Here is a 25,445-nt window from a genome sequence, read left to right on the forward strand (position 1 = left end):
GCGGGGCGTAGCAGCTGTAAAATGTAACCCCCTTTATTTTTGCCCGGACAAAACCTTCGCTGGATGTCCTAATGTCCTGGGGAGCCGTCTCCGTTGACCACAGAGCCGCTCCCTTGCAGCTGCTTGCCAGCCATCCGTTTCCTGGGATGCTCCTATATGGTTCCGAGATGAGGACTACCTGTGTCTGCTCGTCTCTGACCGCCTGCCTAAGCAGCGACTGAGCCGCCTCGCAATGGTTAAGGTTGAGCTGGGTGCACTTCATTAGCTTTTCCTTTGTGAGAGGGCGCTCCTAAACATCGGACATTTCCCATTTCCTGCTATGTGTCCTGCTTCCTTCCTGGCGTGGCTGCAGAACGCACACTTAGGTTCTTCCGCGCAGTCTTTTGCCATATGGCCGTCCTTGCCACACCTCCTGCACATTCGTGAGCGGTCGATGACGCTCTGACACTGTTTCGCCATGTGCCCAAACTCGAGGCATCTGAAGCACTTTATGACTCTGGTCCTTTCCCTGAGTCTGCACCGCACCCAGCCTACCTTCAACCAGCCTATCTTCGTTGCTTTACGGGCACACGCGGCAGGCAGTCTGATTATGGCTGTCTGCGTCTGGCCAAAAGCCTTCCTTAAAAGGATGTCGCTTACCGGCATCCCTGGAGATTCCACCAGCTTACAAATTGCTTCAGAGACCTCCTCCTTTGTAGTGATCTCGTCCAGATCCCTACACTCGACTTCTATCTTGTGCGACAAGGAGCGCACTTCCACCTGGTCGCCTACCGATTCCGAGACCAGGGCTTTGAAAGCTGCTGTTTCCTCCCCTGACTTCTTCAGTTGGAGCAGTAGCTCACCTTTCTGGGTCCTCCTAATCCTCGATACGGCTTCGCCTAGTCCTTGCAGCTTCTTGTCCTGCTTCACCCGTCGCAGGATGTCGGCGTAGCTAGATTCGCCCTTAGCCGTGATGACCAGTGCGTCCGGCCTTGGCTTCTCCTTGGGAATTGAGCTTGTTGCCCGCTGCTTCTTCGGCATTTTCTTTTTGGGGCCAACCAGCTTCCATTCCTGGGCATCCTTGCTCGCCTGAGTTCCAGGTTCCACGGTCTGCCCTAGTGCCCTGGCTTCCTCCCTCATTCGAGTCGCCGCCTGCGCTTTCTCCCTCTTGCTCTTCTTGTTGTTGGGGGGGTCTGGGCCTGTTCCCTTCCTCCTGGGTTCCGCTGCCGGTCGAAAAAGGGGCGATGTTTGTGACGCCTGGTGGGATTTAGGCGCTTCCTTTCGTCCCTGCTCGTCCTTCTGAGCGGCCAGTCGCTCGTAGAGAGCTCGGATGCTCTCTATGGTGTCCCTCATTGGCTGGTGGATGGACCTCCTTTTGCCATCTTCCAGCATCTCCACTAGCTGCGCGATCTCCTTCCCGAGTTCCTGCAGTGTTGTTGCGTCTCCGGCCTTCTGGTTTTTACTCCTGTTCTGGTCCACTCGGATCCCTGAAATAGGAGGGGTACCATCCAGCTTGCTGCTGGGTAATCTTGAAATTTTGCAGCTTTTCGCGAAAGCCGCCTCTCCAACTAAATTTATCGATGTTGTGTTACTCATGTTACTCATTTTAGTGGGTCCCAACTCCTGAGCCGTTGTCCTTAGGTGTTATGCAGTCGCGTCCTTGATCCCATGGTTACCTTTGCGCGCAGTGAGGTCCATGCTAGGGTTGACTCTAGCCCTTACGAGGTGTAGAGTTCAGAGCCAGATCCGCGTTGGTCAGGAATGGTTCATCTGAGCCTGCACGGCCAGCTTAGTGGCGACACCTAAGGAGCGTTTTCTGGAGATTTGCCAAATTTTAGCGGGACGGGGGCAGAAGCTGCATTAGCCTGGCAGCCATTTCGGCGGGAGTTCACTCCGCGTACTCAGGTGCCAGAATACAGCTGTCCGTCAGCCCAGGGTTCGTCGTCTCAAAATCCTTTTTCCAGTTACCTATCCCAGGGCTTTACTGGACTCAGCCCTGGTCGCTATCTCGCTATTTTGGAGGGGGATGCCTTTCGGGTTATGGAGAAAGGTTGCGAGTAGCTCTTTCCCTGCTTACCTGCAGGGATATCCCCCTGCCCTGTCAGTCGCCTCTTACGACAAACCAGAGCTTGTTCCGATAGTATTCTTTGCTCCCGCTGCCGGGCGGGAGGGGGGTTAAAAGTTTGGGGGTTTCAAAACAAGATTATGAATATATAAATATAAATATAAATATAAATATACATATATAATATAACCCTAACGCTAGGCTAGGGTATAGCCCGCGCCGACAGTTATGCTCCATTTGGGGGGCGCTTTTTGATAGCGCCATCTATCGGCGTCTACCGCCCATCCGTCTTCGTTGCCCCACACTGTCAGGGCTGCATTAGTAAACAGCTGACAGTGCATTGCTCTTTTTTGGTGGGTGGCCACGCTCGTGTTCTTTCCGGAGAAAAATGTCACGGAAGCCGGAAGAGCTGCAAAGAGAGTGACCGGAAGAGAAAGTGATCTCCCCGTCTCTTACCTTAGCGTTGGCGCCATCAATCCGGACGCGTCCTAACCCGGATTAGGGCGTTTCGAGGCGTGCCTCGATGTTCCCTTTCAGGTAAGACCCTCGCGCACCTGATGAGCACCTTTATGTAACACTATGTTTTGCGCAGGCACTATATGCGGCTTGCGCTTCGGGGAGCGCCACACTACGCGTCTGTCCGCTTCGACCTCCAACCTCTAACCTCCTCTAACCAACCGAATTTTGTTAGGGTAGCAAGCCTGAAAAGTAAGAAAAATCCAAATTTTGTGCGCTGGCTTCGAAACGAAATCGCACGCACACATACACCCGTGTATGTGAATGTGTGACACGCATACATACAAAGATCAACCGAAGCGCAGGCCAACCTTCTTCATCGCGCTCCGTTTAGAGACTGAGAAACAGAAAACATTTAATGCGAGAATGAGCGTAAGATGAACGAACGATGAGCGTAAGAGAGCGTAAGAAATCCGGTCTGGGGCCTGTCGCAAGAAATTTTCGCGTCCATTTTCGTTGTATGAAATGGGTTGTCTATATGCTGTATGGTTAGTGGTTATACCTTATCTATACCTTATCTTACTATATATATACCAAATAAAATAACCAAAAAAAGTTGACATAGAATATCAAAAACAGCAAAAAAAATAAAAAATATTTAGGGATTATGATCACTGATGTATTTCCATATTTTTAATTTCCATTTGCATAGAGGGTAAGAGTTTTCCCTTTTAGCTTTGGGTGTCTTAAACTTGGTAGTTTACATTTCGAACTGAAAAGGAAAAGTTTGGGCTTGGATGGATTAACTTTCTTGCTAGGGCTTGCGTGCTCCAGCGTTCATCCGAGGTCTTAATGTAACCAGCTTCCAGTTTGCCTTCCTCGGATTGTGTACTGAGTGAAGCTGAGTGCCAGCTGAGTGAAGTTCTCAAATTTGACCACTAATTCTATATATCGGTAATTCAGTAGAGAGTAATGTCAAGCACTTCCCATCTGTTCTTGATGTTGAAGGCCGTCTCTGAGCCCCTATTTCAGACCAGAAGTTTTGAAATTAGGATAAAATAAAACTGTACTCCGACGCCCCCAGTCTCCTAGGATCCAGGGTTCCTGAATGATAACTATATCAGCTTCACTCTTTGCGAGGTTAAGTAGGAGGGTAGCTGATGTTTATTGTGGTGGAGGTTTATCTGCTCGTTAGATCGTTAAGCTGGGTTATACTTTTTAGGCAGAGGGAGGGATAGATCGATAACAAGGCATGAGTTCTTTTTTTGATCCATTAAGCTTTATGTAATTTAGTAAACACACATTTTGAAAATTGTCTAAAATGGATTGACGTCTAGATTGGACAATAGTAAAGGCAAAGATTGTAAAGGCAAGGGGCAAGATTTAAATAAACAGTTAAAAAAGTTAGGGTTCATTAAGGCTTCTTTGGGGACATCAGATGAAACGCGAGCTAAGAACAAGTGAAAATCTGGCCCTTGCAGTTAGGTAGCAGAAAATCCATGTAAAGAAAATCAGAGAATCTTAAAAGGTTAAGTTTACCTAGAAGGAGTGAGTGCTTAACAGTGTAAAAATCTTTACTGAAGTTAGTTTTAATGGCATCTGTTTGAAAGCTATTTGTTGAGTTACCGAGCGTTTTAAGTTAGGTAGTAGTAGCCCCGATGAAGTAAGCCCTCCTTTTCAAGCCCAGTATTAAACAATGAATCTAAATATTTGGAATGGGAGGCCAGCCACTGATCAGATTGGACCACTTTAACCTCCATCAATCAAACAGCTTCTTACTTTGCAACAGCGAAAAATACTAGCAATTCCTTTGGCTTGCAATGAGACATAGAGGACCATGGTCATGGTCCTGAAGCGTAATTATGGCTTACCCTCTGCAAGGGTATTATAAAAATGTTGTAATCTATGTGAAAAATTTGGTCGATGGAGATGGTTTCGATTGAAACCTCAAGCGTCTGATAATATAGATACTCAAAGTTCGAATAGCGTAAAGCACTGTAAAAAGTAATTAAACAAGTGTCCAGAAGCTGACCTTAAGATTTTCTAACCTGGTGAATTTCACCAAGCAACATGCTGTAAAGCAGTGGTGGGCAAACTCTCATTTTACATAGCACGCGAGTATAGGGTAGGAAATTCTGCCGCAGCGCTGCCGGCACACTGACAGTGTGAGCACTCTCAAATTTTTTTTAGAAGCTCTCTCATTTGCTCTCATTTTGATTCATTTGACAGCCCAAACTAAAAATCAAAATTTTTGCACTTGGAAAAATTTTCTCAGAAATTGGATTGGAAAAAGTTTTCTTCATGGAGAATATAGATAAGGAAGCGTAGTTTTTCATTTGTTTAAGAAAAGTTGCTAGCAAAGCTTTTTTTTAAATAAAATACTCAATTTTAGTGCCCATTCAAACTTTTGAATTAACGAAAAATTAAATAAAAAAAAACGTTTTTTAAGCTCAGTGAATTCTCTGCTCTCATTGTTTTTCTCTGCTACGCACACACTCAAATTTTAAACATGTGTTAGTTTTGCCCACCACTGCTGTAAAGTCATGGTGTATGAGTAATAAAGCACCACGTTTAAAATATCAACTGTCTAAAGTTCTGAGATAACATGAGTAAAAAACTGCCATATAACTGAACGCTCGGAAATGGTTTTTGGTAGAAATACCAACTTTGGTATTGTTAAAGATAGAAGTTTGGGACTTTTTTTAAATTTTGTATTATAATAAATTGGGTTATATTATCATATTCTCATAAGGATCGGCCAACTAAATCCGATGTTTTCGATATATATACGGTTTTAACTGCAAGGGTATATCAACTTCGGCTCCGCCCGAAGTTAGCTTTCCTTTCTTGTTTTTAGCAATATTACTCTAATTTTCCTGTCCAAAACACGACTATACAAATCGTATTTTACATCTTAACATATCACATTTTTCATTTCGTTTAAGCAGTTCCTTAACGAAGATGTTGGGGTAGGATTTAGTAGGTATTGAAGGTTATAGACCTGGCAAATTTCATTTTTACTAAAAGCGTTATTCAGCTGAAATGAGCTGGTAGTGGTAGCGGCGCGATTAGCTTATGAGAAGTCACTCACCATGGGCGAAAGATGTGATTTAAAAGAACAAGAAAATAAGTTATTTCCCAACAAGTTATTGTTGTAGTTAAAGTTGTTTATTTACTGCAAAGGCATACTGCAAAGGTACCCACAAATAATATTTTACACTAATCCAATAGCCCATCCATAGCCCATTACTAATTCTAGACGGGACGGTATGTAGGTTTCACACGTTTTTCCAACTGCCAATCCAAAATCGAACTGCTACGTTTACAAATTTTTAAGATTTAATATGTTATTAATTTATGTATTAATATAACTCGGGGGCAAAACACAGTTGAAAGTATCCAAACATAAACAATTATATTTTCAATGAAATATCCAGATTTTTTATGGGGCTTTAATTGATCCGCTGCCGCTGAAGGGGTATTCTAGTAGTTCCTTAAGCCATCCTCAGCAGAGCAACTTTTCTTCGCGAGAAACTAACTCATCCATCCTAGCCACTTCTTCGAAAGCGGTCTTCATCGATATTCACAACTTTTCCAGTAGAGCCTCGAGCGAAAAATAACTAAATGAAAACTGCTTGTTCCTGACACTTCTGAGATTGATTTATCATCTTACATTAAAGCAAAAAGAAAAAAGTCAAAAAAATTTTTTATTATTATTTAAAAATTTTTTATTTAGTAAATTACCACCAGATTTTCAAAATGTTCCTTATTAAAACATGGTAAATAGATAGTCATGTAACTAACAGCATATATTTCATCCTGAGAATCTATAATAGGGTTCATAAAACTTGTACAAATGAGTTTTTTTCCGTTTGCTCTTAAAGGTCTCAAATAGTAGGCAAATCTTCATCTTTCTTTTTACCATAAATGATCATCATTTTATTATTCAGTTTACCTGCATTAATAAACCGAAGAACTATAATCTGTTTCGCTTTCCTATGCCACCATTTTTCATTTAAAAGAGTTTTCATTTTTAAAGAGTCAAATTGAAGGACTAAAAAGTTTAGTTTCTTTCTTAGTCGTTTTTGTTCGACATTCGCTCGTCATGAACCTTTTAGTGCATTATGTAAGACGAAAAATAGCTTTTGTTGCATCCACTATTGCACCATCATATATTTTTTTCTTAAAGGTTTATTTAAGTAGTTAGTCGATATCTTCCTATCTTTTTCGTAGGTATTCTTGGATTTTTTCCGTTGATGCGTCTACATGTGCGTATATAGCGGAAGACACAAAAAATTAGGTTTTCATCTTCGTTAGATTAACGGCTAATTACATCTTACTTTGCAGCTTTCAATACTAATTGCAAGAAAACGTGACGTGATGAGGTGAATAAAATCTATAGGACACCAATATTTTAGTCAAAAATTCCTTTATAATAGAACTTACCAACCGTAGCCCACTTCGGCCGTCGGTAGAGCTGGCCTATTGTAAGCGGCTCCTTTATGAAAAACTTTAAAAAACCTTACTTTGTATAGTTCAAATTCGTAAAAGAATATCTACCTACAATCAGAGATAAAAAAAATAGTTTTTGTGGAAAATCTCTCATTGTCTGAAATGTACATAACCATCTAAAAACCTCTCAAAACTTAATTTGCTTTGATCCTGACTCATCTTGCAGGTAATTTTGTCCGACCTGTCAGGTTAAAGGTTCACTTAGGCTTAACTTTGAATAAAATTTCAACAATCAAGAAACGTACAATATACAAAATCTAATAATATAATAGGTAATAATATGTATAATCCGGACTTACATATAAATGTAAGGAAATAAATGCAGGAAATAAAGTCGTTCAAGATAGCGGTGTAGCAGGTGGTAATGAAGCGACGTGGAGTTATAGATGAAATTTTTAACGATAGGAATGTGGTTATGAATTCTGTTTGGTCATTGAAATTTTCAATGCCGGGAAATGAAAAGCAGAATTTAATTATTTTACGTTATATTTTAATTATACTGCAGGCAGGTGAAACTGGTGATCAACCATTATGATCATACAGTTTATGGGGCTAAGCAGTGACTATTAATATGGACAGAGAGCGCGGCTCGACTAGACATACGCGAAGCTAAAGCTCTCGATAGCGGAGAGGGCGGCCCGACATAGTGATTGCGAAGCTAAAGCTCTCTTAAAATAGGCCCGTTGAAGTCGAGCGGCCGAGAAAGAGTCGGCTTGCGACCAACTAAGGCGATATACCCATACTTTAGCTTAATAAATAAACTAAAACTAATTTAGCGGCTGCTGCCTGACCCGATAAATTCTGAAACATTTTTAGGCTTTCACATCTTAGTTACTCCAGTTCCTAAATACAATTCCTAATGCGCTTTTTAAGCCAAATTGCCTATTTATCGGACATTTTATGGTTTACTAAGGCGCAAGCCTACCAGCATTTGGTTGCTGACAAAAAGTTTACGCACTGATGCATCTCCTAAAAACGGCCATGAGGCCTATAAATATTTAAAAGCTAAGTCGAAAGAATATTTTAAAAAATATCAGGCGTTCTTCCGTATTTTCCGACCGACCCATTTTTACCACTCATTTTTACCTCAAAAGACCACCATTTCGGACCAATTCTTATCACTCACCCTAAACTCAAAGTGCCACCATTCTGTCCAACCTACTGTCCGATAATATGCTGCGAACGTCGCGTCATGTTCCCCTAAAAAAATGATTGGAGGGCTGGATGGTTATTAATCATGAAATGGAAGACGGGTCGAGATTAAGACTACCGATCTTATCTAGCGAAGGGCTTATAAAATCCAACTTATCGAGCGACAAGCTAGCAAACAAGATTTGTTAAGCAGATTTCCTATGCCTAAACTAATGAGCATTAGTTAAGTTAGTTAGAAACTAATATAACACGGGATTACAGGGTCCAAATTTTGCTTTACTGGGTGTTAAATACCCCTTACTTTGTGCAGCGGAACAAGGAACAATTTTATACATATTTTATTTTGTAGAACTTCTGCTTTCTGCTTATTTATGCAGTACCTTTCGCCGCTTAAGAGATTGTATTTTGATATGATTTTTCTACCTTTGCGGAGGATATTACAATTTTGGTTAAAAGTGTGAAACTCAGTGAAGGAGACATCTTCAACCCTATAAAGTATATATATTTTTGATCAGTGTCGCCGCTTGGCCGATCACGGGGAATGCCTTTAACAAACTTTGGACAATTTGTTGGAGTTCGATTCGTTCATTTTATTCTGGAATAATTTACAATATCTACTTAGCTCTTACATTTACTTAATTGGCTAACGTACCGCAGTTTTCTATTCCCTCTCCTTGTGATGGCGCAAATCGGTGTAATATTAGCAAATTCGATATTAGCTTATTCGACAGCAAATTTAAATTTTCTGGTCACTTAGACTATATTCTGCCTAAAGCGTATGCTATGCTGGGCTTTGTTAAGAGGCACATGAACCAATTCAAAAGTCCATACTCGAGCCTCAGCGTCTATGCTGAATTTATTCGGTCGAGGCTGGAATATGCCTCAATCATTTGGAATCCGGATTCTAAAGTTTGTTCCAACAGAATTGAGCAACTCCAGAAACAGTTTTTAAAATTTTCTTTTCTGTCTCTAAGGTTTCAGGATCCTGTTCCTTCATAACAGAGCCGTTGCGTTCTTCTGAATGTTTGCACGTTGGAGGATCGGGGTAAACTGGCAGCTTTAACTTTTTTGAACAATTTAGTCGTTGATAACATTGATTGTCCTTTTTTATTGGGACTCATTAATTTTATTGTTCCTCAAAGGGATTTTCGTATCTTCGCCCCCTTTCGGGTCAAGTGGCACAGGGCCAATTATCTTTTAAATGAACCGATTGAGCGGGATCTTTCTTATTTTAATTCTTTGCCGCCTAACCTCCGAATTGAGTGGGGCTCTGATAAGGGTGTGTTAAAACGCATGTTAATCAGGCACTTATTAAGTTTTTATTAGTATTGTAGTATTATTTATAAGTTTGTAAGTTGTTATTATGTAGCCATGTTAGGATTTGTCCGTTGGCGAAATAAATAAATAAATTGACGGGCAAATATTGTTTTCCTTTTTGCCCGATTTTAGTGCGACCAAAAAACCTAAAGAAAAATACTGATAACGGATTGGAAATGCTGTAACTTTGTTGTTAATAGAGATAGAGAGTGGTTTACCCTGTTGGGTGTCTTTAAAGGGGGTTTTGTTTACTTGGACCCGTGGTATCACTTGGAAGGATGCCACGAAGGACATCTCCAATTGCTCATTTGCACTGGGAAATTGGGACGGTGAATTGTTATCAGTTTAAGCCCTTGGGGTGGCCATAGATATAAGCGGCTGCGTGAATGTGGGCTGAGCAGGCTGAGGCGGATCACAAACAGCGGATTTCTTACGCTTAGGGGACTTATTTAGCAGCTGAAGACCGCTAAACTGAGTCTATCTTCTTTTTTTTAATTATACAAGCTGTATCGAAAGAAGACCAGCTAGTTAAAGAATTTGTCGAAGAGTCCGAAAAGACGGTGATGTCTAACACCTTTCTTTTGTTTTTATACCCAAATCCAAATTCCCAAACCCAGATCTCAGATTTTTAGAGGAGCTACACCCATCTATAGGCTTTACAGGATCGAGACATCCTTTTTTCATTTATTTTAAATTTTTGCAAAATTTAAAACCCAATCAAGAAAAATGAAAAATGTAGAAATCACTTTACCATCGCCTCAGTTCGAAGTGGAATCTGCTGTCAAAATCGGTATAAGTGCGCGTTCTATTCGCAGCCTGCGTAGTGAAACCCGCTGTTAAAATGAAAACATTTGATAGCGAGTTCCACGATAAACGGCTCACACGTGGGAGGAAAAAAGAGAATTCTATTTTTAGAACGTTACATCTTTGGAACGATAAAAGCTTGAAACGTTTGAAGTGTGAGAGGAAAGAGATCACAAATATCTTCTGCTATCTTTACTCTTTAGATCTGTTTTTGCCATTGATTCTTGCTTTTACTTCAACACCAACTTTAAGTCTCACTAAATCAACTTCTGGGGTAGCCTAGAAGGAAAGCGCGCGATCCGTACCCCTTGGGGTCCAGGGTTCTATTTTCTGAGTGAAGTTGCTTCAATTTTTAAAAAGTGTAGTTTAATTCTACCATTTAACTACCGAACAGAGCAGACGTGCTTTGCTCCGGGAAAACTGAAAATTAATCGCTGTTAACCAAACCACAAAATCTGGGGTAACCCAATATAAACGAAAAGACGCTGAAACACAATCTATTAAAAGCAATAGACAAGCTTTATATGACAGTTGTGAGTTGTTAAATCAAAGCCTAGCTCATTGAGTAATGATCAAATGAACGAGCGTAGAAGTTCTGTGAAACAAAGGAACCGCTTCTATTCTTACTTTTCAACCCACGATTTCGAAATGGAAAAATTAAGAGCAACCACATTAAGAGCCACACGGCTCTACTGACCGCTAAAAGCCAAAGGACACGGTCTTGCTCACCCGCTCTGCTCACTCCGACTCCCGCGTCATTGAGTTCGCAGTGTAAAACCCCTCTTCCAATGGTGGACAAAAATTTCGCATCAACAACAAGCAGTGCTACAATTTCTGCAACCACTGCAATTCAAAAAACCGGGAAGTCAACGACTACAGCGAGTACAAAAACAACAACTTCGGAAAGTGCCAATGCGGCCCGGCCACACGGACTGGAATGAATCGCTATATAATAATTAAGCGCAAGCTTAAAACAAAAACAAGAAAGGAAAGCTAACTTCGGGCCGACTTATATATTTCGTGACAAGGAAAGAAGGACGTGTGCAAAGTTTCAAGTCGATAGCTTTAAAACTGAGAGACTAGTTCGCGTAGAAACAGACAGACAGACGGACAGACGGACAGACGGACATGCTCATATAAACTCAGAAGGGGATCCTGATCAAGAAAATATATACTTTATAGGGTCGGAGATGTCTCCTTCACTGCGTTGCACACTTTTGACCAAAATTATAAAACCTTCTGCTAGGGTATAAAAACATATCAGCCAACATACACCCACAAGCTACTGGAATTATTATCTATATGTTTTGTATAGTGCGGATATTCCTACGAACGAACAACTAACAACTAGTTGCTTCAGATGCCCAACCCAAGTTTAATATAAACGAACAAAAGTGTTAACATGTAACGTTTACTCTTAATAGACAAACATGCCCTCCGCTTCACTAAACGTTAAGCGAATCCCTCAAGCTAAGAAAGTAACTTACCTTGGTGTCCACCTCGATAGACGACTAACGTAGCGTAAGCACATCAAATGCAAGAAGAAGCCCGTATAACTGAAAGCTAGCAGCCTCCACTGGATTATAAACTCACGATCGCCACTGTGCCTGGACTCGTGGGAAACATAGGGACATCAAAAATAGACCCCATACTCCTAAGGCACCTTGGTATGTTTACAACGAAAACATCCACCGGTCTGGGCATTCTCGCAGTGAAAGACGAAATCCAGAAGCAAAAAGTGTCCTACAAGGAAAAACTTTCTTTGCACCCAAATTTTGATGCTCGGGGATTGAGTCGGGTTTCCAGCGGATCCCTCCTGCGACGCCGTGACCTCCCAACCCAGCAATTGAATTTAAGGGCAATCGTCTAACTCAGTATCAGTTAATATGACTGTTAGTTAAGTTACAAATATAATATTTGATATACCTCTTGTTAGTCTCGCAGAAAGAAGATTAAAACAAGAAAGGAAAGCTAACTTCGGGCGGAGCCGAAGTTTATATACCCTTGCAGTTAAAACCGGATATATATCGCAAACATCGGATATAGTTGGCCGATCCTTATGGGAATAGGAATATATACTCCAATTTATTACAATACAAAATCTAAAAAAAGTCGCAAACTTCTATCTTCAAAAATACGAAAGTTGATATTTCTACCAAATACCATTTCCGATCGTTCAGTTATATGGCAGCTATAGGATATAGTCGGCCGATCCTAATGAAATTTGGTAGGTTGGATCAACTGACCAAAAATAGAGTCTGTACTAAATTCCAGCTTTCTATCTTCAAAAACACGAAAGTTGGGTCATTTCCGATCGTTCAGTTATATGACAGCTATAGGATATAGTCGGCCGATCCTTATGAAATTTGGCATGTCGTAATGTTTTGCCAAAAATAGCTCTCACCTAAAATTTGAACTCTCTAACTTTAAAAATACCAAAGTTATACCATTTCCGATCAATCAGTTATATGGCAGCTATAGGATATAGTCGGCCGATCCGGGCCGTTCCGACTTATATACTGCGTGCAAAGGAAAGAAGGGTGTGTGCAAAGTTTCAAGACGATAGCTTTAAAACTGAGAGACTAGTTTGCGTAGAAACAGACAGACGGACAGACAGACAGACGGACAGACGGACAGACGGACAGACGGACATGCTCATATCAACTCAGGAGGTGATCCTGATCAAGAATATATATACTTTATAGGGTCGGAGATGTCTCCTTCACTGCGTTGCACACTTTTGGACAAAATTATAATACCCTCTGCAAGGGTATAAAAATAAAAGCAAAGTTAATAAAAAAAAAAAATTATTTTTAGTTTCTTCTATTACTTTTTTTTTTTAAATAATAATTTTGTTTTTAATATTATTATGCAATATTAGCGGAAAGGGGGAAAGTAGGGTCGGACGTGTCGGATGACAAAATGTCCGACGGACTCCTTTGGAATTTTATTTACCAGGCATAATTTTTAATTTAATTTGTTTAATACTACAATTAAAGATAGAGCTTAACAATAATTAAAAAAATTGTACATAAAATTGTACAGAAAGCAACTATTCGATGCATTAGGCTACCACCCTGACTTGAGCAGTTGCGATTGCGAGCAGAGTACTATTTGTTCTACATTCTACCACATCGGCGCATTGTAAACCGAAACGATGAGAAGTTAAAATTGAAATTTGGGAGCCAAAACATTTCTACGTCGTCGTGCGAGCAGTTGCACATAAATACAAAGGCACACAATTTGTTTGACACAAACATGTAAAGAGTGATAAAAATAGAATCGTGTGCATGTGCGTTCGCCCCTCACCAACAAGCTCGACGAAAAAAGTTGACCGTTTTGGCCACTGATGTCTCATCTGTCCCCATGAATGTTTAATCTGTGTAAGTAATAAGGAAGGTTTTTAAGGAATCAAAAATATTTTTTAATATCATTTTTCAATAACATTTAATGGTCTACATGAAATATTACGTAATTTGTGCTTCACCTTCAAAACCCTACTTCAAACGAGTGGAAAAACTTCGTCGTTGCGATAGAAACACTTGACATTTTACTGTCATTCAACTTGATGAAGGTCAAGCTCCTGGATGATGGATCGTGGAAGACCGACAAAGAAGAACTTGAAATCGAAATATGCAAACACGAAATTTTATCAAAAGACTCGGAACAGATACATAATAAAACACAAAAATGCGTGTTTAACGGAAAATGTTTCAAATGTGAGCTTGTTGGGCATCGAGCGGCTAAGATAAGAACGGAAAAGTCTGTGCTGCAACAGAATAAATAAGAGATGAGCAATTTAACTGTCTTATGAACTCTTGAGACAGAAAGCATAGCAAAAAAATTTGATGTCTCGACAGTGGTGCAACGGCACTCATGAGTTGCGATAAAAATGTATTTGTGTCAATTGATAAGAAAAAAACGCCAAAAATGGTTAGCAGCTGAACAATATCTAAATTCTCCTAACAAAATGAATAGAAAAAGTAAAGACTTGCTCAAATAATACAAAACGTATATCTTTCTTTTTTATTATGATAGGTGTGGTTTTGTTTAAAACTGAGACTACCATTAAATATTGTGACAGAAAAGTTGGCTTATGTGTAACTTAAGTTAGAGGTGTAAAAATAAGAATGTCTAAGAGTTATTCCGGATGAGGTCCAGCGGGTGAGTTCTACGCAGCCTCCGTATCTTTTTGCTGTTGTCAAGGAGAGTGGTCGCGAACTCGTAGGGGTGGTTGTGTAGCCCCTGAATGTACTTGCTCCTGCTTCTCTGGATCGTCGTTGTCATGGTAGACGTGGGCCCCAGTGGCGATACGGAGGGTTCTATTTTAAAATGTCAGGATAGTCCGAATATAAGTCTTGCTGGCCGTGCCCCAAAGTTGGATCCCGTATGTCCAAGTTGGCTATATGTATATGATTTGCAGATAGAAATCAGTGAAAAGAAGTAAAAAAAAAACGGAAACTTCACAATGTTTGATAAGAGCACGTAATAAGAAACGGCAAAGGACGGAATGTCCTATGCGCAGTAAAAGAGAAAAATGTTTTTATTTACAAAGACCTGACTATTCCAGTTTAAAGAACATGTGCAAGAAAGAGAAAGTGATCGGTTTGAATGCGCATCATATTTCGCCGAGAAAATTAGTGAGTTACCTATCCATAAGCGTGTGCAGACCGATGAATACGAAATCACTTCATAATCTTTATTGACGATTATTCATGCAAAATCCACATATATGTTATGCGAACAAAGAATGATGTATTTAAAAAGTTTAAAATGCCTAAAAATCATGTGGACTGCCAAACAGACAGTAAGTTAACCAAGGACGTGTGAATGAAGCAACCACCAAGTTTTATCAACGATTAGAACGATCTACTGGCTATGTTTGGTATGCGAAGTTGCCGTTTTGCAGCATCACCACTGGCTATTGGGTTTCGTACCAGTTTACTAAGGTCCAGACGACCCCTTTTGTTGGAATAAGTTAATGACTCACGAATAAAACAAGGTTTTTCGATTTAGTTTTTTTATTTTACTAATATAGCCCACAGGCAGTGAAAATATAAAAAAAAACAAGAAATGAAAGTTTACTTCGGGCGGAGCCGTAGTTTATATACCCTTTCAGTTAACACCGGATAAATATCGCATATCGAATATATTGAATATCGAATATAGTTGGCCAATCATTATGTATCCAAATATCATAATATAACCAATTTATTACAAAACAAAAATGAAAAAAAAATACCAAACTTCTATCTTCAAAAAAAAAAACATTTTTACCAAATACCAAACACCATTTGCGATCCTTCAGTTATATTGCAGCTATAAGATATAGTCTGCCAATCGTTATGAAATTTAATAGGTCGTAACAACTGACGAAAAATAGAATCTGTATGAAGTTCCTACTTTCTATCTACAAAAACACGAAAGTTGGGTGATCTCTGATCGTTCTTGATATAGTCGGTCGATCTCGGTCGTTCCGACTTATATACTGCGTCCAAATGAAAGAAGGGTGTGTGCAAAGTTTCAATCGATAGCTTCAAAACTAAGAGACATGTTCGCGTAGAAACAGACAGACAAACGGACAGACGGACATGCTCATATCAACTCAGAAGGTGATCCTGATCAACAATATATATATTTTAAAGGGTCGAAGATGTGTGCTTCACTGCGTTGCAAACCTTTGACCAAAATTGTAATACCCTCTCCAAGCGTATAAAAATAGTGTGGCACCGAGAAGAAAAACGAATTGGCAAAAACAATTGTAAATTTATTGAATAAATTAATTAGATGAAGGATTCCCCATTAAGGAACCCGCTTTATTGAAGAAATCTGAAATAAACCCCAGACACGACATGATCTGCAACCTGTTTTCTTTGAGCCCTTCGGAATTTCCAATGCAAGTTAATGCAGGGCGTCCTATTGAATATCTTCTTTTGAGAACCGATACACAAGCTTAAGAACAAAGCCAATCGGAATCTGCTTTGAAATACCTTTGAATTTGATCTCAATTCTTTCATTTTGCCGCTAAGCGATAGCATATTCTTTTATTAGCATCCTTAAAAGCTTTCATTTTGTTCTTTGATTTATTGGCAAAAGTTTAATTTTTATATAATTCGAATTTGCTTACTCCTTGGATGCTGAATCTTCCCTGACTTTCGTACAGCAAATAATTCCGATTTGTTGAATTTGAGGTTATGAGCTTTAAATTTAAATTCCAAAAAAAGTTATTGAAAGTGTTAATTCTGACTATATACAATCGAAAAAGAATTTATTACTCTACGCTGTACAATAGGTTTTAAGATACGCTGTTTACAATAGGTATAAAACGAGATTTCCATGCAAATTTTCACTGTTGAGACGACTTACTTTAACGTATAACTACTTCGAAACCACAACAACTTTTAAGATTGATAACTTTATTGTATTTAGTCCAGTTATATAAAATTGAAAATGACCATTCGATTTTCACTTCTTATTTTCACAAGCTTTTGAACATGACCAGCTGAGTTTCGGTTCGGATTTCGCGAATGTAGCCAAATCTATGAGAGTTTTTGGGTTGCAACATTAATGGTCAGTCTTTTCTTAATACAATGCGATCAAAATCCCTTCAATATTCGAACATCTAAAAATTTATTTTGTCCAACAAAAGGGGTTGTCTGGACCATAGTGTAGTTGCAAAAAGGGAACCTTTGTAAAACAGCTTTCAGCCACTAATTGGTTCGCTTATGTATTTAGCAGCCTAAAGTAGTCCAGACCTTTCTCATGTAGTGAGCAAACTGTTACTATGTTTATGCGATGGAAATTCTTGAAGGCGTGATGTAGAAATAACCTCTTTTTATGCGACACATATCAATACGTGATTTGATTTTAGTAGAGACGCCAGCCGTGTAAAATTTGGTATTTTAGTCTATTCTTGTCCGGTTAGCCTGTTACCGGCTTTGCAGATACTGACTGAATTTGTCCAGTGACAAACCGGAACGAAACACATAATCGTTGCCGGTGGTGCGTTTTCATCGAGCTCGAGCACGGAAGCGGAGTACATCCCATTAACAACGACTGCCAGATATCTATGGCGACTATTAGTCGAGTTGGGATGGCCAAATCTTGGACCTATAGCTCTCCATAGAGACAAGCAAAATGTACATCATATCCCATACACCATTAACGCACTCAGCACATAGTTTTAAAATATCATTATATAAAAAGAAAAGTTGATTCTAAAGAGATTATTGAAACTATTATATTATTGAAATTTTTGATTATTGTATGAAACGAATCACAAGTGAAGTCAAATCAGAAATAATTTAAGTTAAAATATGATCCGGCAACTCTCACCGTACAGAGCTCTGTTAAATCGTAGCTAAGACCATGCCTTATTATGGAAGCTATGCCTATATATTATGTTTCACTCCTTCCCATGAAGGAGTTCCTACCAGTCGAACAAACCACACGCACATTTGTAGCTGTCCGCGTTACTTAATTTCTTCATCAATTTCGATTCATTACGGCAGTTGACATTAAATGTTGACATTCAAAAATAGGCTTTAAATGCTGACAGAAAGTGTTTGTGTCTTATGAAACTAGTAGACCAAATGGATATTCTTATGTTGACGTCGATGGAATCAGGACATTAGTAGTTCGCAGCGATGATATGAATGACGCCTAGTTGAGTCATGATTTTGGAGGAACATGTTTTCTCCACATAAAATAATGATACTGAAACTTTTGTATGATACGTACTTTTTCATTTATTTGAGAACAATAAAAAGTTTTCTTTATGTAAAAAAAATCCACTATTTAAGTGTCTGTTTGAACTTTTGACTTAACGAAAAACGATATAAGAAAATAAGTTTTTTAATAAAGTATCCATTTCTCGCCAGTACCCGCCAGTACCTCGCCGTACCAGCCCTGAAACATGGATGAATCACCGGTAAGACACGGTGATCAGCCCTGAATCGGGCCTAATTGCTGGGACAAGAGGCTCTGCATTTTATACTACAATTTTTAAAAATTTCCTCTCGGTCTTGAATTTATTTTCATGCCTCAGTCAGCTTTGAATCAGGCCTGATTGTGGATTTGATTCAGGAGTGGAAATATTTTCTAAAGTAGAAAGCAAAAATGCCGCAAAAAGAAAGCTGAATAAGGCCTAAAACAAGAAAGGAAAGGAACAAGAAAGAAAAACTTCAGGCGGAGCCGAATTTGATATACCCTTAAAGTTAAAACCGGATATATATCGCAAAAATAGGATATAGTTGGCCGATCCTTATGAGAATATCATAATATAACCAATTCTGTAATTCTGTAAAACCAAATTGCAGCTGTAAGATATAGTCGACCGATTGTTATGTAATTTGGCGGGTCGGATTAACTGACCAAAAATAGAATCTGTACAAAGTTCCAAGTTTCTATCTTTAAAAATACAACTGCTGGGTCATTTCCGATTGTTCAGTTATGTACAGATTTAGAATCTGTACAAAGTTGCAAGTTTCTATCTTTAAAAATACAACAGTTCCGTCATTTCCGATTGTTTAGTTATATGGTAGCTATAGGATATAGTCGGCCGATCCTTATGAAATTTGGCATGATTATTTTGCCAAAAATAGCATTCATACAATATTTGAACTCTCTTACTTAAAAAACCAAAGTTATACCATTTCCGATCAATCAGTTATATGGCAGCTATAGGATATAGTCGGCCTATCCTAGCCGTTCCGACTTATATACTGCGAAAGAAAGAAGGAAAGAACTCAGGATGTGATCCTGATCAAGAATATATATACTTTATAGGGTTGAAGATGTCTCCTTCAATGCGTTTCACACTTTTGGACAAAATTATAATACCCTCTTCAAGGGTATAAAAAGGCTAAATCAGGCATGAATACGGCCCCAGAATCAGTTAAAAAATTTTTACCTTTTGCGAGGTAGAAATTCTCATTTTTTTTCTTTGAATTGTTTTGTTTATTGATTTTTCTTAAATATTATTTACTAAAATGTTAAGTAACATATATATATTAAGCTACGTATGTATTTTAAAAACTTACCTCCCGCTGAGAATCGAACTTTCGTGCTTTTTTGTATTGGATAGACATGCATCCCTCTAAGCTAGTAAGTCGTCGTGCGTATGCTGGGACTGTCAATGTTATGTTTCTAAAATTGTTTCACTTATGAAACAATTTCGTTTCTTTTTTAATAAAAAAAAAAACAAAATTAATCATATAAAACAGCTTTCTCTGCTGGGAACCCACGACCTTCTGATTGGGAGGTAGACAACTTAACCATTAATCCATGCAGTGAAAGTTCTGCGCCCAAAAAATTTAGAATGCCTAGAAAATGTATTGATTTGTCTTAAAAATCGAATACTTCAAAATTCAGCAACGGCAGTAGGCCGCCAGAATTGGTTCGCCTACTTTGTTTAGGTATGTCAGTGTTTTTCGAACAAATGTAGCCTCTGAAAATGCCTCGAACGCCCCTGAATATGTAGCCTCATAAATTTCAGTACTACGGCGAAACAAAGGCGATCTTAACAGGCTCGGGGCTGCCAAAATTTTGGTCAAAAGTCGTTGCACACTTTTTTGCTCAGTAAAGGAGACATCCCCGACCCCACCAAGTATACATATATACATATATACTATATATATATACAATATATACATATATTCTTGAATAGTATCACCTCCTGAGTTGATATAAGCGTCCTCGTCTGTCTGTCTTTATGCAAACTATTCTCTCAGATTTAAATCTATCGACTTAAAACTTTGCACACACCCCTCTTTCATTTGCACGCAATATATAAGTCGCTCTCCAACTTTAAAGTTAGAAAGTTAGGATTTTCTACGAGCTGAGTTCTATTTTTGGCCAAATAATACGACAAACTACATTTCATAATGACCGGCTGATATATCCTATAAATGTCATAGAACTCATTTATCGGAAATGCCTAAACTTTAGTGTTTTTAGAGTTAGAGAAACTGGTTTTATGGATTATATTTTTAGCAAAATAATACGACACACCAATTTTTATAAGGATCGGCCGACTATATCTTATAGATGTCATAAAACTGAAAGGTCGTAAATGACCCAACTTTCGTGTTTTTAAAGATAGAAGTTTAGAACTTTATACAGATTGTTTTTTTTTACCAACTGATTTTTCCCCAAATTTTATCAGAATCGTTCAAGGTTTTTACTTAAAAAAAAAATATATAAAAAAATAATATATAATATATAAAAAACAAACAAGAATATATATAAATAATAGAGTCCAAAATGACACGTTGCACAATTTGACCAAAATTATAATGCTCTTTGCAAGGGTATAAAACGATGTTTACGAAAAATAATCGGATCCGTCACATCCGATCATTACGAAGATTTTCTTGAAGAAACTAGACCATCGCAATGATATTGTTCAGCTGAGTTGCTGTTGAATTGCTTGACAAACTAAATTAAAAAATATTGTTAAGAGGAGCCCTAAATAAATAGGTCTTACTCTAATGAGTTCCTTTTGAATATTTCCTTTGATTTGATTTCCTTTCCTACTTATCAACGCACTGCGCTCTGACCTGCTACGCGACCCTTTCTTAAGTGCGATAAGCGCACCACTTTTGTATTTGTGTTAGGCTGCAGGGGTTCGGTTTTAGACCATGCTGTTTATTTCGTATATCCATGGGTCTGATCCCTTGAAACTCTATCTTTGGAATTTGTATCTACAATGCTTGAACAAATATCTAATGTTAAGGTAATCAAGTCCAAAACCTTATAGGTCCTTTGGAAAGCCAAGTTTGGATACGAAACTATCAAGCGGCCTTAATTTTGCTGAAGGGGTGCAAAGGGACCCACACTCAAGCGAGAGCCAGCTGGTTGACAATTCCAGTAGGACTCCTTCCGGACTGGGGACTGCCGAGCGGATCGGCGTGCAGTCACACCTACTTCAAATCGGAGTTTTTTTTTCATAATGGAAGGCCAAATCTATTCTCCCGGACCTGAAGATTATCAGGCAACTTCAAAAATGAAGGTGCATTGCTCAACGTGAATTATGACCAGTTTGATCCTATGAACGTTGACTTCAAAGCCATCCACGGAGAACTTCAAAAATCGGAAATTGCTGATCTTACCTTAAGTTGCTGCGCACTCCACCTTTGCCAACAGTGATTCTCGTAATCGAGCTCATAAAGCTCAAAGCTCAATTATTAAAAAGTGCTGATTTATAATAATAGTTTCCAAATCATTCTGCCTTACTTAGCTCTAACCAACAGAAGTCAAATGTCAACACATGTTAAAGATAATAAATTTCACTGACTTATAACCCAAAGGTGACACATCTGCCACAACTATAAGGTTTTGTTTAACAGTATAGCTATCAAACCAATCTGCACAATGTGCATGGAAATTTAAACCATTTTTTTTTTTTTTTTTGTTTTATTTTAACGTTGCTTTTATTTCTTGAATCTTCTCTTTGCGAGACTAACAAGAAGTGTATCAAATCTTATATTTTTAACTTAACTAACAGTCATATTGACTGATACGGAGTTAGACGGCCCTAAAAATCGATTGCTGGGTTGGGAGGTCGTTGCGTCTAAGGCGGGATACGCTATAAACCCGAGTCAATCCCCGAGCGAGAAAATTTGGGTGCGAAGACAGTTTTTCTTTGTATGACTCTTTTTGCTTCTGGATTTCGTCTTTCACTGCGAGGATGCCAAGATCCCGGTGGATGTTTTAGTTGCGAACATACCAAGGTGCCCCTGTGATAGTTCTCAAGATTTTTGATTGTGCGCGCTGTATGATACGTCCAGATTGGCTTTAGGACTGAATTGTACAGTAGTAACTTGTAGTCCAGGCACAGTGGCGATCGTGAGTTTATGATCCAGTGGAGGCTGCTGGCTTTCAGTTTTAGGTGCATCTTTTTGCATTCAATGTGCTTGGGCCAGGTAAGTCGTCTGTCAAGGTGAACGCCAAGGTACGTTACGTCGTTAGCTTGAGGGATCTGCATACCGTTTAGTAAAAGCGGAGGGCATGTTTCTCTATTAAGAGTAAACGTTATATGTTTACACTTTTGTTCGTTTATTTTAATGCGCCAGTCGAACAGCCACCTTTCCACTATTGTGAGATGATTAGCCAGTTGGGTTGTTGCCTGCATTGGGCATGTGGAGCGACTAAGGATAGCGGTATCGTCGGCGAACGTTGAGGTTGTTAGTTGTGCGCTCGTAGGAATATCCGCAGTATACAAAACATATAGACACGGGCCGAGTGCGCTTCCTTGTGGAACTCCAGCTTCGATGGTGTAGTCGCCCGAAGAAGCTGCGTTGCATCTCACTGAGAATACCCTATTGAAGAGGTATGATTCCAGTAGCTTGTGGGTGTATGTTGGCAAATACGTTTTAATTTTGTGCATGAGTCCGATGAGCCAAACTCGTTCGAAAGCTTGTGATACGTCGAGGAAAATAGCGCTGCAGTATTCTCGCTGTTCGAAGGCTAAGCGTATTTCGGATGTTAATCTGTTCACTTGTTCGATGGTTCCATGGTTTCTTCGAAAGCCAAATTGGTGTGCCGGGATAATATTGCAAGCTTCCAGATGTGGTATTATGCGAGTTTACAAGCATTTTTCAAACAATTTAGACAAACAAGATAGAAGGCTTATTGGTCTGTATGATGACGGAATTGTGTGGTCTTTTCCAGGCTTCGGTATCATTATAATGATGGATTTCTTCCACTTTTTTGGGAAATAGCCAAGATTAATGATTCCATTAAATAGTTTGCAGACGACCTCTATAGCGCATTTTAGAAGTACGATCAGCATCTTTGTGGTCAATAGGTCACCACCGGGAGCCTTTTTTGGTTTAAGCCCTCTTATGACTTTTTCGATATTGTTCGGCCGGAATGAATGTGCAGCTGGCTGAGGGGAGGACTCTGGCTGAATTTCTGGCAGGAGGAATGAATTTGAGGCTGGGTTTGGCTGGAAGACACTTTGGAGATGTGGGGCGAATGTTTCAGCTCGGTCTTTGTCGCTGCGAGCCCAGTATCCCGAAGAGTTTCTAATCGGGGTGGTCGTTTCAATTGGGGCCATAAGATTTGGGTGGGTCCTCCACAGGGGGTACTTTGTGCTTGTTGGCAAAAAATTCTCCCTTAGCTGTGCATTTTTTTCCTGTTGGTGAAGAGCCTTCCTTAAGGCGTTGTTTTGAAGCTGGTGTTCTGCTGTTTTGCCAATCACGAAGGGTTCTCTTTTCTCGTGCGAGCTAGTCGATTTGCTGATTAGATTTAAAGTGTTTGTTTCGGTCTACTTCTTTCCCATGAGACGTAGAGAATTTAGCTGCCGCAACGAGTACTTCTTCCAGGGCGCTCGTAGTGTAGTCGATGTCCGATTCCATGTTAAACTCCGGGGCGAGTTGTATGTGGGAACTACGTACTTTTTGTATTTTAGCCAGTTCGTTTTTAGCGTCGTCAGGCTGAAGGGGTGTTCGGTTATTTCTGGGCTTTGAAGAAGCGTTAGATGCACAGGCGAGGGGTCTGATGATAAGTCCAAGACTGCTTTGGCACTTATTAGATTGCGAGGTATGTTTTTTGTCACCGCAAAATCAATAAGGTCTGGGAGCTTTCGTGAGTCTGTTGGCCAGTATGTGGGACTTCCAGGGGAAACGTAGTCCAGTTTATTTTTCACATTTATAATTGCATTGTACAATTGTCTTCCTTTGGAAGTCACTAGACCATTTCAGGCTAAAAAAAATGTTTGACTATGAAAAAAAAATTTGTGTGCGAGTTGTGCGCATGTTGCTACGCTAAATTGGCTCACCGCTTTTTCGAAATCTGCTTCAAGGCCAGGCCACCAGACGTAAGGAGTTCGTGGTGACAAGGGGATCAGTCGCCTTTCGATCAACAAAACATATTCAGAGTGTGGCTCGTTATGTATTACTAAAAATGGTCAGCGGCTTAGGAAATCTGCGTTATTTCTAGTGCTTTCGTAAGCAAAATGACATTGCATTGCATTTGCTCGCAGTATATAAGTCGAAACGACTATATTCTATAGCTGCCATATAACTAAACGATCGGAAATGGTATTTGGTAGAAATACCAACATTGGTATTTTTGAAGATGGAAGCTTGGGACTTTTTTTATATGTTTTATTGTAATTAATTGGATTTATTATGATATTCTCATAAGGATTCGCCAACTATAACCGATGGTTGCGATAAATATCCGGTTTTGACTATATCAACTTCGGCTCCGCCCGAAGTTAGCTTTCCTTTCTTGTTTTTTTTTTATTTTTGATCTGGAACAAAAATTCAAGGTAAGTTAGTTTCTTTACGTTGATGTAAGTCGACGTGCGTAGGAATTTATCGATACACGGGATACATTTTTTTCACACTTGTATACTGTGTTTGAGTGGTAGAGCTCGCGCATAGAAATTTCCTATGCCCCTGGAATCGGGCCCTGCCGACCACTGCCCTACAGCATAATTTTAGCAATAAAAAATATTTTTCAAATCTTCAAATTTTACATAGATGTTCCCCCGTAATTTATTTTAAATAATGAAGTCATTCCAGGCCCATACATTATATACAGCATAAAATATTTCAGCTTAAAGTTCAAAAATCTATATTCGTAAATTACTCTTTTACTGAGAAAGAATATCGTCTTAACAACAAACAATTTTATAAAGTTATTGAATGCCGAATGTAAATGTAAGTGTTAATCGAAGATTATACGTCAAGAAAGCGGTAATGGAAAAATGCCATAGATCGCAAATAACTGTTAACCTTTTTTCCTTATGTTCAGTTTATGAGAACAACCGAAAATAATTTTGACAATCACGGTTGAGTGTTGAGTTTTGTACGTTGAGAGATTCGTAAAATGCTCGCCTACTGTACATCGCTCACTAAGAGATATGATTGACGAGACCCTCATTAAAAGACCGATTGACCGAGCACTTTGAATTCTGTTCGATGCACAGTGTTACTGTGCGCAGTGTTAAAAAGTAATTTGTTTTTTTTAATCATTTTTTTTTTATGATATTTATTTAAAGTTCAGCCTAACAATAAAGAGTAAGGGTTTTGCGTATTCATTGAACTCCGTCGTTCGCTTAGAATAAATTTTAAAGCTGAAAATGCTCTCTCAACAGATACTTTAGTAGCCGAGATGGCCAAGACTACATGTGCAAGCGCACTCAAGT

The 25,445-nt window shown here is 39.2% G+C and overlaps 1 protein-coding gene across 9 annotated transcripts in view; it reads left to right on the plus strand.

Annotated features, from left to right (window-relative positions):
• The window catches only part of nAChRalpha4 (nicotinic acetylcholine receptor alpha4), a 270,245-nt gene that overhangs the window by 159,330 nt on the left and 85,470 nt on the right, over positions 1 to 25,445 (plus strand). The window lies entirely within an intron of this gene.

This window comes from Drosophila bipectinata, chromosome 3L (assembly GCF_030179905.1).
Source record: "Drosophila bipectinata strain 14024-0381.07 chromosome 3L, DbipHiC1v2, whole genome shotgun sequence".
In the NCBI taxonomy this organism is placed as follows: Eukaryota; Metazoa; Arthropoda; class Insecta; order Diptera; family Drosophilidae; genus Drosophila; species Drosophila bipectinata.